General features: G+C 42.0%; 1 protein-coding gene across 1 annotated transcript in view; it reads right to left on the bottom strand.

The window, feature by feature from the left end:
- The window catches only part of ETHR, a 315,230-nt gene extending 309,768 nt beyond the window's left edge, over window positions 1-5,462 (bottom strand). Inside the window, exon 1 of the mRNA XM_065228526.1 lies at window positions 4,999-5,462. The gene's annotated coding sequence lies outside the window, so the exon portion shown is untranslated. The remainder of the gene's footprint in view (window positions 1-4,998) is intronic.
- Between the last annotated feature and the right edge of the window lie 7,216 nt (window positions 5,463-12,678).

Here is a 12,678-nt window from a genome sequence, read left to right as displayed (position 1 = left end):
TATAACACATGGGATGTTTTATGCATCACTTATAATACATTAATACAACAAGTCGTTCTAATTCTTTTTCAGAAAGATGTTTTGTGTGTTACTTGGGGGTGCCATTGAGCCGGACTGTCTCTTCATGCAGTGATTGACAGTTTCTTATGAGGTATTCGGAGGTTTGTTATAAAGAAAGTTGAAAATACTTTTTTATGACATCTCATAAATTAATACAACTGAAAATGTGCAGGTTGTCTTATAAGGAGTTGAAAATACGTTTAAATAACATTCTGGCAATTAGATGTACGCTTTGCTACTAACAAAACGTCTTCATGACGGATCGAAGGCGTGTTGAACGAGAAAATAATGTTCATGCCATTGGCAAGAACATCATAGATACTTATAACAAACCTTTCATCTAGCGGTGTTGGTCTAGTTAGGTAGAAACAAGTCTACCACGCCAAGGACCAGTGATCGAATCCCATGCTCAAGATTTTTTAATTGTTTTTTTTGTCGCTGGTTTTTATGATGTTTCCAAAACATGTTACAAGACCAGTATTTAGTTGTATAAGCTCCGCGTCTTGCGCTTTTTAGGTTGTATAAATGTATTAATTAAATGATGTATATTAAAATATTAGTGATTCTTTGCGTTAGTCATTACAAAGTATTTTCATTCTCTTTATGATAAGCCGTGTTGCTTGGGGTAGTAGTAAGTGTGATTGCCTCTCACCCCAAAGTGTTCAATTCCAGTCGGCGCTGCCGGGATTTTCTGTGGCAAAAAATTTCTGATCACGCCTTTCTTCGGCAGGGAAGTAAAACCGTTGGTCCATGGGTCGATAGGTAGGGTCCAGGAGTGGAAGCTGCCCCCCTGGCGTCGTTAGTATTGGTACTCAGTACGGAAAACAAGATCGTCGGAAAACAAATCAAGGGAAAAAAAGAAGTCCAGTTCAGGGAATGAACTTCATGAAAATTTAGTGAACCTCCGGGTAACTTCGAGAACATCACAGATGACCAATTAATCTCAGTTCAGTTCAATTAACCCTTTGTCTATATCTTGGGGTCAATATGACCCCAGGTAATTTTTGCAATCTTGATTATTCATCAAAATGAATTTTTCTCTTAAATTTTTGTATGCTAAATTCTTCTTGATATGCCTGCCTCTTAGTTGAGATAGGGGAAATGGCTCTAATGTTGGCCTACACTGAGGCAAATAGACATAAGAATTTCATAAGGCTCGACTTATGACCAACACATATGAATTTCATAAACGTGACTTATGAATGATTTTCGGGTAACATGAGCTACCTCATACCTTATACGATTTTAACCATTTCATTTTCCCAACCGTTGAAAGACGAGTGGTCAACACACGGGCCTCGTAATCTTAACGTTCATGGTTCGGTTCCAGTCTGCTCCGATTTATTATTTTTTTGTCAACATTATTTTTCATAAGGCAAATCAGTTAAATTCATACTTATTTCTTGTGGCTAAAATTCTTATGGAATTCTTATGTCCAATTGCCTCAGTGTATGGATCTAAGATTGAGCCTATCACTAAAAATCTGTTATTTATCAATTTTATCTAGATGAACGCGTCATTGGGACGGTACTAATAAATATTTTTGGTAGCTATTGAAAATTTAGTCGATTGCTGAATTTATGTATGGGTCCAATTCAGGGGCATTTAGACCGACATTACATCCATTTCCCCTATATTTCGAATTTTATTAAATACCCGTTTGAAGGATTTTTGTAATGAACTTAGCATTATTTTAGAGGTACAGACAACCGGTTAACTTAACAAGGATCTCAGGGAATTTCTTAAAAATGCAGTTGGTAAGTCCAGAGATCTTCGGAGAGGAGTCAAGATTTTTAGACAATTGCATAATTTTCAAGGATATTCCAATTACTTGAAGGATGATCAGAGAACTTCAGAGCAGTTGCATTAAGGTTCAATTTACTTTGATGCATTTTCGAAAAATTCGAAAGCAGCGTTTTTCGACGCATCATTTCAGTTTGCAAAAAGCTTGCGTCATTTTCTATAAAATAGAAAAGGGAAAAGAATTACGCGAGCTTTTTGCAATCTATAGTGACGCTTCGAAAAAGAAACTGCTTATGAATTTTTCGAAAATACATCAAAGTAAATTGAACCTTAATTATTTGCAGGAACTTCCATAAATTTGGGAGGCGTTATGAAAAATTTCAAAAATTTCAGGACTGTTCCAGAAATGTCAATAATATTGCATACTTTAGTGTTGTATGCACTCCCCTTAATTACAATAATGGGTGCTCATTTAAGAGAGCGCAAAGATTCGAGGTGGGTGGGGCACACGTTCACTAAATCGGTGAAAAACCAGCTATAAATATACTAGCTCTAAAAAGTAATCAAGAACTGTACTGTTTGAATACATGATGGAACAAAATACTACAAACACATCATGTTGATCTTGGCTCTGTAATGTTTATTCGATTGAGCCTGTACATATATATTTATTAACATATCTGCAGCGAATTTTATTTATAGATGATGATAAATCTCATATTTTGGAGAAAAAAATATTCGCTGACTTTGTGAAATACCCCCCTCGTAGACTAGCGTAGACTTTTTGCTACTCCCTTCCTCCCCCTAGAAAGTCTACGTGGTTTATGAACGGCCCTTAGGGGATGAGTTCCTAGAGTATTTAATGGGGGTTTCGAGGAAGCATTCGAAGATAATTCTGCGGATAATTGGCTATTGGGACTAACGTTCATTTTCAATGTCCAAATGCTGGCAATCTCATATATTTTATCAAGGTCGATGCCGGCCACGACCGAATGCAGGTCATTAGGGAGAAGAAAGTATTTTGATTGCGTTATACTTGCTTTGATGGAAGCCGAGAAGTCCTCGAGTATCACAGGAAGGTATGAGAGCTGGGGTAATGGGTATGAATTCGGCTTGATAAACGATTTGATAAATCGTATCCTTGTGTATCGAGAGAAAGATACATTGATGTGGCCCAATCAACTCAGCTTGGATAGAACCTAAGATTGTATACACAGTAACCATAAACGGTCACCACTAGGTCACCGAGCTCCTTACATCTAATCAACCCACTGCAATTGGCAATCGGTCACGCCTGACGAAAAGCTGTTTCTAAGAAAATATTGAAGAGAATCATTCGCTTCGTCGAGCAGTTTTGGAACTACTTATACTATATAGTTTAAAAAGAAGAGCTAATTTTTATGGCCTATCGTAAACAAAACCCTTGAAGCCCTAGAAGAAGAAAATACTCAAAATATTGCTACGTGATAAATGTTGAGTGATACGACACGTCTTCATAAACTGCTCTAGTGGTATGATTACTTAAAGGAAAAACATAAACGAGATTTTTCAAACATGATTAACAATTGAAAGAAGAATACGGCAACTTAGAGTGCTGAACTCTTTTTTCTCTCTTAAAGAGAATACTTAGGGTTGATGTCCCTAATGTGTCTCTAATATTGGTCCCATAATAAATTTCGAAGAAAAGCTATTTTTGACAATGTTTTAAAATTAATCAAAAATATTAATTTGAATTGTCCAGATGACATATGTTCTACGAAAAATTTAAGAACATTATATTTTTAACAATGGATTCAATTTTGACATCCATAGGCCAACATAAAAGCCATTTCTCATACCAGAGAGAATCCAAAAAAAAAATTGTTGATATGAACTCTAATAAACGTATGCGACGATTCTTTAAAAAACTGCTAACTAAAAGTACCAACAAATCGTTTAAGGTAATTCAGAGATAGGAAAACATAATTCAAAATATCGATTTAAAAAATCTTAAGGATTCTGAGACATGAAATTATTTTCGACAATATGAAACTGAGACATGTTTAACCTAAAACTTGGGAAAAATCGACACACAGTCACAATGAGAAGATTCTAGGATATAACAAGTTTTCAAGATTCTGAGACAAACATCAACAACAAAATATTCGAGATGTCGGGCTTCGAAAAGCTCTGCAGATTGCGAACTTAACAAAGAAAATCAATTATTTTAAACTTTGAAATTCTGAGTATTCCATATTGAGTCAGAACCCTGAAGACCTTGGGCAATCATTTTATAGATATTTCTTTTTTCTTTTTTTTTTTGAGAAATTAAATTAAACACAAAAAACACACATTGAGGAAGTTTTATTTTTACTTAACTGATTCTTTTCATGGCCACCTTTCGGGCCAAAAAGAGCCAATACAGCCAATAAAAATTGGTACTGTGTTTGTCATTTACTCGGAAATATTTTATGGATCTGTATGATTTATTACCACGAAAATCCTTCACGATATGTTTATACAAATTTTGTCCATACTTACGATTATGATTCGACATGTATATATAATATATATTTGAGAAAACTAATTATTCACGGGTAACTTTCCATTTAATTATGCACAATAACTCCAAACAAATGTTCCAGCTCGTCGAGCAAATTTTTCATTAGAGCATCTTCTCAGTTGAGATTTTATTCTCATCAATTTCACTGAATCAATCCTGTGATGTATGTCTTTCCAAGAGATTCATTGAAAACAGCACACATTCTTCTTAGAACTCATTAAATACCACACCGTTCCAGAGGCCACACGAATATAAATTCACTTCCTAACGAACCTATGCTCATGTAAAAATGTAAAAGATCGCACGGTCGTAATCTGTGTAATTAATTAATCATAACAAACCGTTTCGCCGTCTAATTGATTGAATTTTCATCGTTCGCTTCCTAAACACACAAATCAATTCCAATCACATTTTCGCGAACCACCCACAAAATTAACGCCCGCTAGCACTGTTTGTAATCTCGAGCAAAACACATAAACATCTGATACCCAGGTCCAACAGAAATAAAATAATCACACACACACATATATATGCAAGGCTGCTTAGCAAAAGAATCGTTAATTCAGTTGTAAGCGTATTTTACCCTCACAATATTTACTGGGTAATCGCAGAACTCAACAAAAGCAAACACTTGAGATCAAAGCTTCCCATACCGTAGCGTCGCCGTCGTCGTCGTCGTCGTCGTCGTCGTCCAATTCCGGCAAAAATTATCGATGGTCGTTGATGATCATTCCATGTTCGGAACCATGGGTGGTATCAGCATCCAATCGTCGCCTTTCCTTTTTTTTTCAAATCACGCACCACAATCCGTTTTGTCCGTTCGATACCGAAATCCAAAACCCGGAAACTTGATTGAAATTGGATTGGATCCTAATCTTCAAGCATCCCCCTTAACAACGAGGCAATCCGATCGAATTGTGAGATTAGTGTATTACCGAAAGTCCTTCCACTCAGGCTGATGGTTCAAAATGAACTGAACACTAACCGATGAAAATCTCTCAACTGGCAGTTGATGCCAAAAGGATGCCGCCAACACCACACACGAAACCGATACCGAATCCCGATGACTAACTAACAGTTTGCGCCCGCTCGAAGAAAGAGCATCCAACCGTTCCGAGACTTGAATCGAAACTGGCTGGCTGGTTGGTCTGGTCTGGTCTGGCGTGCGTTACTACTGCCGAGGCGGATTGGCAGTGAGGACCGCGATGACTGTGGGAGTATCGTTTTTTTTTGGTCTTTCGTCACGAGCCGGTATATTGACTGAATGTGTGCAACAAAACAAACGCGCCAGTAAGAAGAGAGCGAGCAAAACATGTGCGCGAAAAATGCTGAGAGCAAGAGAAAAAACTAACCGGAGTGTTGCAAAACAAGTGTGGGTGGTTGGTCGCGAGATACGAACAGTGTTGCAGACAGAGCGCGCCAAAAGGAGGCACTGCTCGAAAAGTGCCCGAAAGTGTGTTCATTCATTTTATGATTGTGTTCTTTCATCGGTATGATTGGTGTCTTATAGCAAGAATTATGAAATAAGATCATATTACCTTCAATTGACGATTGCAGAATGCATAAAGGGTGTCCACGATGAAATTGCCACACACAAAATTGATTCGCAAAATTCGAGTTTTCATCCGATTGCCATCAAATTTTCAGGGATTGAGAAATAACTATTAAACTTCATTTTACCATTTTACTCGTATTTTATTTACAGTCCATACGCAAATACCCGCACCTTGGCCTTAACCCCGGCCATAAGATTCTGCACAACCTGTGAATCAACCGTTTTTTGCATGTAAACCCATACTTTCTTCAGTTCCTCGACTGTCTTCACTACCTTAGGTCGTTTAAGAAGGTGCTGCTTCATAATCGCCCAGTACTTCTCGATGGGGTGGAGCTCCGGAGTGTTGGGAGGGTTGAACATTTTCGGCACGAAATTGACCTTATTGTCCGCATACCACTTCAGCACGTCCTTGGAGTAGTGGCATGAGGCCAAATCCGGCCAGAAGTTTGTTGGGACGTTGTGGGCCTTCAGGAGAGGAAGCAGCCGCTTCTGAAGGCACTCTTTTATGTACACCTGTCCGTTCATCGTGTCCTGGGTCACGAAAGGTGCACTCCGATTCCCGCACGTGCAGATGGCTTGCCAAACCAGGAATTTCTTCGCAAATTTGGACATCTTCTGAGTGCGGACATGCTCCGGAACGCTGAACTTATCCTTGGCCGTGAAAAACAGGTTGCCGGGGATCTGTTTGAAGTCGGCCTTCACATATGTTTCGTCGTCCATGATGCAGCATTCAACTTTCGTCAGCATGTTGAGGTACAACTTCCTGGCACGGGTTTTGGCGGACTTGTTCTGCTTCTCGTCGCGATTAGGGGCCTTTTGTACCTTGAACGTTCGAAGCCCAGCCTTAGTTTTGGCCTTCTGGACAAAACTTCGGCTTAGGTGCAGCTTCTTAGCCACATCCCTAACGGAGGCGTTCGGATTTCGGTTGAAGGCCCCAACTACGCGGTTGTGATTTTTGGTGTTGTACGAAATACTTTTTCCTTCACTTCTGGGCTTCCGATCGGTGGTCAACCGTTCCTCGAACCGCTTAATCACTCGCGACACCGTGGAATTCGCGATTCCCAACGTTTTAGCGATGGAACGATGCGAGAGATCCTTGTTCTCGTGATGAATGCGCAAGATTTTATCACGCACGAGCTGTTCTTTCGACTCCATTTCCGCGAGTTTTGATCACAGGACTTTAAAACTTGCAGGATGTAAATAATGCGCTATGAGCTAAATCCACCCAAATTTTCATTAAATTCTACCCAACGGTTAAAAAGTTAGAGCAATTTCATAGTGTGGCAATTTCATCGTGGACACCCTTTATGCTGAACGCTGGACACTAGACAACGAACTAAACACAGCGGCGCCGGTGTTGTAGTGGTAAGCGTGATTACCTCTCACCCCAGCAATAACATCTCTGATAACGCCTCCCGTCGGAAGGTAAGTAAAGCCGTTGGTCCCCGGTTCATGAATTTGATGGGTCGATAGGTAGAGTATGTGGGAGCTGTCTCCCTGGCGTCGGTAGCATTGGTGCTCAGCACGGAAAACAAGAACGACGGAAAACAAATCAAGGAAAAAAACGAACTAAGCACACATCAGAAAACGAACCGTATAGTTTCTAGGAGTAACAAGAACAAAAGCTTTTTTTTGTATTAATTTTTTTGTACAGTCTCAATCGAATAAGCTTTACAGAGCCAAGTTATCATTTGCGTTTTACATAACTAATGTTCTTACTTAAATCTAGAGTTAAAGGAATTGAACCGATTACTCGCGGTCGTCTGAAGATTAGGGGAAACAGTCCTATTGTTGCGGTACGTTTGTAGCGTTAGAAGCATATTGCTGTGTATGGAGGTCTCCATACACAATAATAGGCTTCTAACGCTTCTGATACTGCTGTTTTAACTAACATTGTGCAATAATATAATGGTAAAAAGTAGTAAAAATTGATTTTGAGTCAAATGGGAATTAATAAAACAAAAACAAAATTGATCTATAGTTATGATCATGTCACCGTTAAAGGAAAAAAAACGCAAACTTGACCACATCAAGCGAGAACAGCCCTTTTTAGGTTCCGTTTGGGGTCTCAAACAACTGTACAACATTTAAAGACGATTGGTTTTAACCCGGCTTTCCGTATTGCGTTTGAAATTTGTATGGCAAAACCTACTTTTTTACATTTTCATCCCAGAGACCAGAGATGGCCAATCAATCAATTTATTAATAAAAAATAAATATACGATATACACACAATCGTTATACATCAATTTATAGCTTCCAACCTCTATTTTGATAGAAAAATATTACTTTGTAATATAATTGCATACAATTTTAGAAAACTCGTCCTCCATTAATAGGAACACTGTTCCACTAGTTGTGGTTGTTGCTAAATTTGGTTCCTGTAATAGTGAAATGCGTTGGTTTCTTATGGGTTCCACTATTATAGGTACACTACTATAGGTGCAAAGGAGTGAAAATCTTAAGGAAAATTAATTATTTTTCGTCACTTTTGGGCATATTTTAAGATTGAAATATGCAAATATGCTTTATTTTAAGAGAGCTACCGATGAAAAATAATCATATCCGGGTCCTCCTCACTATTCCGGCACAAACTCCATAACGCAACTATAGAGGCACCACTATTGCTGGAACACCTACCCTAGTTCTTTTAGAATGAATAAAACTAAGGAATGAACGGGTCTGGAGAACAAGAACTACAAATTAGAACTAGTATCTTCGAGAACGGCTCCATGAATGCTTCTCAAGTTACTTACTTACTTAAGGGTCCTGTGCACCACCAGCGGTGCAAAGGGCCAACGTGAAAGACTGCCATTCTGGGCGGCTGCTCGCTTTTGCCTTGACCTGGGCCCAGGTCAGATTCCTATCGACTTGCTTAATTTCATTATTGAGGCTCCGCCGTCATGAGCCCCTGGGTCTACCTCTGCTGTGATGTCCTGCCGGATTCCAATCCAGCGCTTGCTTGCAGATTTCGTTTCCGCCCCGTCGAAGTGTGTGGCCGACCCACCTCCACTTTCGCTCTCGAATTTCGGTTGCTATTGGCTTCTGATGACATCGACGATGGAGCTTGGCATTCGAGATCCAGTTGTGAGGCCACCAGGCACGAATTATATACCGCAGGCATCGGTTGATGAAGACCTGCAGCTTTGGAGTGTTCTCCGCTGATACACACCACGTCTCGCTGGCATATCACAACACAGATTTCACGTTCGAGTTGAAAATTCGGATTTTGGTGCGTTGACTTATCTGGTTGGATCTCCATACGTTTCGTAAACTCGCAAAGGCAGCCCTAGCCTTCTTGATTCGTGCACCTATGTCGCTCTTTGTCCCGCCGTCCAACGCTATTTGGCTGCCAAGATATTGGAAACTTTCGACCTTCTCCACTGCTTGCCCCGCTACCATAAAGTTGGAAGGGTTGCCCGTGATATCCAACGATTTGGTCTTGTTGACGTTGATGGTGAGACCCGCCGCAGAGGAGCGTTCGGTTAGGTCATTGAGCTTACTCTGCATATTAGAGCGCCGTTGTGCTACAAGAGCAACAAGTCGTTGAGATGCTCCATGGTGATAGGCTGCCAAAGCAGCCCACGGTTCGGTACATGGTCAATTGCACCTACCATGATCCCGACGATTACGAAGAGAAACAGTAGCGGTGATAGTATACATCCTTGTCTCACACCAGTGACTACCCGGATAGGGTCGGACAAGGCTTCGTTATGCAGAACTCTGCACGTGAAAGCCTCATACTGCGACGATGAGATTCTCGTGATTGAGACGGTCGAAAGCTTTTTCGTAGTCAATGAATACCAAATAAAGGGACTCTTGGAATTCATTGACCTGCTCCAGGATGATGCGGAGCGTGACAATATGGTCCACACAAGATCTTCCGGCACGGAATCCTGCCTGCTGCCGTCGGAGAGTCGCGTCGATCTTCTCCTGTATCCGATTCAGGATAACTTTGCACAGAACTTTGAGAACAATACACAGTAACATGATGCCTCGCCAATTGTCGCACACAGTCAGATCCCCCTTCTTTGGGACCTTCACTAAGATGCCCTGCATCCAGTCGGCCGGAAAAGTCGCGATGTCCCAGATATTACAGAATAGTTGATGCAACATTTGTGCGGATAGCATGGGGTCAGCTTTGAGCATCTCTGCTGATATGCGATCGACCCCTGGAGCCTTGTTGGATTTCATGCTTGGGATAGCTGCTTCAATCTCCTGCAGTGATGGGGCCTCGGAATTGACGCAAGTGATGCGCCGTACCCTAGGCGGATCATGCCGAGATGTTGATGGCTGGTTGGCCATCGAAACTTGAAGAAGTTGTTCGAAGTGCTCAAACCAGCGTTTCAGCTGGTCAGTGGGGTCGGTAAGCAATTGTCCAGTCGTGTCCTTCACTGGCATCCTCGGGTTCATCCTTGCTCCACTCAGGCGTCGTGAGATATCGTAGAGGAGGCGTATATCGCCAGTGTTTGCGGCTTTCTCCCCTTCGTTGGCCAGGGAGTTCGTGGGTGAACTCCCTGGCCGACGAAGGGGAGAAAGCCGCAAACACTGGCGATATACGTGGGTGCTCGCTTGTCCCGTCTGCAAGAGCGCTTGACTTCCTTCTCTAGAGCCGAGTACCGTTGACGGGCTTCGTTCTTGGCTTCTCTGGTTCTCGCCCGCTCTATCGCGGCTTTTGCTTCTCTACGTTCCTCAATTTTCCGCCAGGTTTCATCTGTGATCCACTCTTTCCTCTGGGTGCGCAGCTCATCCAAGTTGTTCTCGCTTGTTTCTATAAAGGCATTCTTGATGGCCGTCCATTGTTCTTCTACGCTGCCACCTTCTGGAACGTCCGCAGCTCAAGTCTCAAGTTCATGAACAAAAGACCTTTTTACCGCTGGATCTTCAAGTCGGCGTGTGTTGAACCGCCGCCCGAGTCTCTCCTCCCGTCGCTGGATCCGCGTCATTTCCCGTCGCTGGATCCGCGTCGGCGGATTTCGCCGATTAGAAGGTGATGGTCAGACGCGATGTTGGCGCTGCGTTTATTCCGGATATCAAGAAGGCTCCGTCTCCATTCGGCTGATGCAGATGTGGTCGATCTGATTCTCGGTATGTCCATCACGGGAAACTCACGTGACTTTGTGCACTGACCGATGGGGGAAGAGCGAGCCTCCGATCACCATGTCGTTATTGCCACAAAATTCTGCAAACAACTCATCGTTCTCGCTCATTTCGCCGAGACCATGACGTCCCATGACACGCTCATAGTCCGTGTTGTCGGAGCCGATCTTCGCATTGAAGTCGCCAGTGTAGATCTTGATGTCACCCTTTGGAACCTTATCCACGACGGCATTCAGTTGACTGTAAAAATTCTCCTTGTCCTGTAGCTCGGCAGCATCGGTTGGCGCATAACATTGGATTATGGTAAGGTTACGAACCCGTGTTCTAAATCTGGCAACGATTATCCTCTCATTAACAGGCTCCCACTTGATGAGCGCAGCACTTGCCTGGACGCTAAGTAGGAGACCAACTCCACGATGGCGGGGAGCGTTTTCACCTCGAATACCAGAGTATAGTAGTACCTGTCCCGACGGCAGTTTGTGTTCTCCAAAGTTTGGCCAACGAACTTCACTCAGTCCCAGGACTTCTAGCTTCATGCGTCGCGCCTCGTTGGTGAGTTGTGCCAGTTTACCCTGCTGGGCTAACGTCAATACATTCCATGATCCAATTCGTGTTCGTTGTTTTGCGCTAAAAGTCGTTGCCGTTATATCAGTTTGATGTCTTTCTCTGTTTGTAAAGGTTTCAGAGACAGTAGGTGGTTGGCCTAAGGTCTCCTATCCGCCGTGATGGGGCTGCCATCTTCGGTGTAGCTTCCGGGGAAGAGCATTTCTTATTCAGCCGCTGGATGCCAGTCAGACGCTGTTTGAGCCGCACCTCCATGGTGAACAGACGCTCGGGTTGGCGAAGCATTTCCTCTATCACCGTGCTATGGTTACCGCACCAGTGTTCGCGTCGCACCTCCTCACTCTGATATTGTCGGATTGACAACATTGCCCAGGCTACGCCAACCAGCTGTGTCCATGCTTCAGCTGGCAGTCTTTTGTGATCATATGACTCGTGGAGGCGTGAGGTAGGAACTTGTGAGGACCGGAGCTAGGTATATCGCTCCTTCCAGATTGTCACTCACCATTTTGTAGCCCATGCTTTTCAAGTCTGTCATACTTTTACATTTTTACTCTCATTATCGATTTAGTTCTCACTTCCGCTTCACCGTCTTGCAACCACAACCGAGTTGTCGGCACACCAGGGATGCCAGATGTACAGACATGCCTGTATTTATACAGGCATTTGATCAGACATACATACTTCATACTGACAAATACTGACATTGGGAGAAAGTTGCACATTTATACATTGATAGGTATCCATTGAACAGTACTGAAGTTATGAAATTGGGTTGTTAACGGGATGCTTATAAAACAGCAAAAAAAAAGGTTATCTTTCATTTAATTCCACTTAAATAATTTTGGTATCTATGCCAGATACGTATTTCGACTACAATGTGTAGTCTTCATCAGTGTCATTCCCACACTCTTTTTTTTCGTTTTTGCTGTTTTAGCGAAAGTACGTTTCTGATTTTAATGTCTAAAACCCTTCATAACTTAGAAAAAAATCTCCTTAGCATCCCATAGATTCCACGACCTTATAAGTACCCTGAACATCAATAAAGGTGTATTTACTCGTTCGCAGCTCGTCTCCAAAGCTCTCTCAAGTTCTCAAAACAGCTTTAAAGTTTGCA

The sequence above is a fragment of the Ochlerotatus camptorhynchus genome, unplaced genomic scaffold, assembly GCF_037179485.1.
Source record: "Ochlerotatus camptorhynchus isolate MF236.1 unplaced genomic scaffold, CSIRO-AGI_Acam_v1.1 ptg000292l, whole genome shotgun sequence".
Classification (NCBI taxonomy): Eukaryota; Metazoa; Arthropoda; class Insecta; order Diptera; family Culicidae; genus Ochlerotatus; species Ochlerotatus camptorhynchus.
This window is presented reverse-complemented; position numbering and strand designations above follow the sequence as displayed.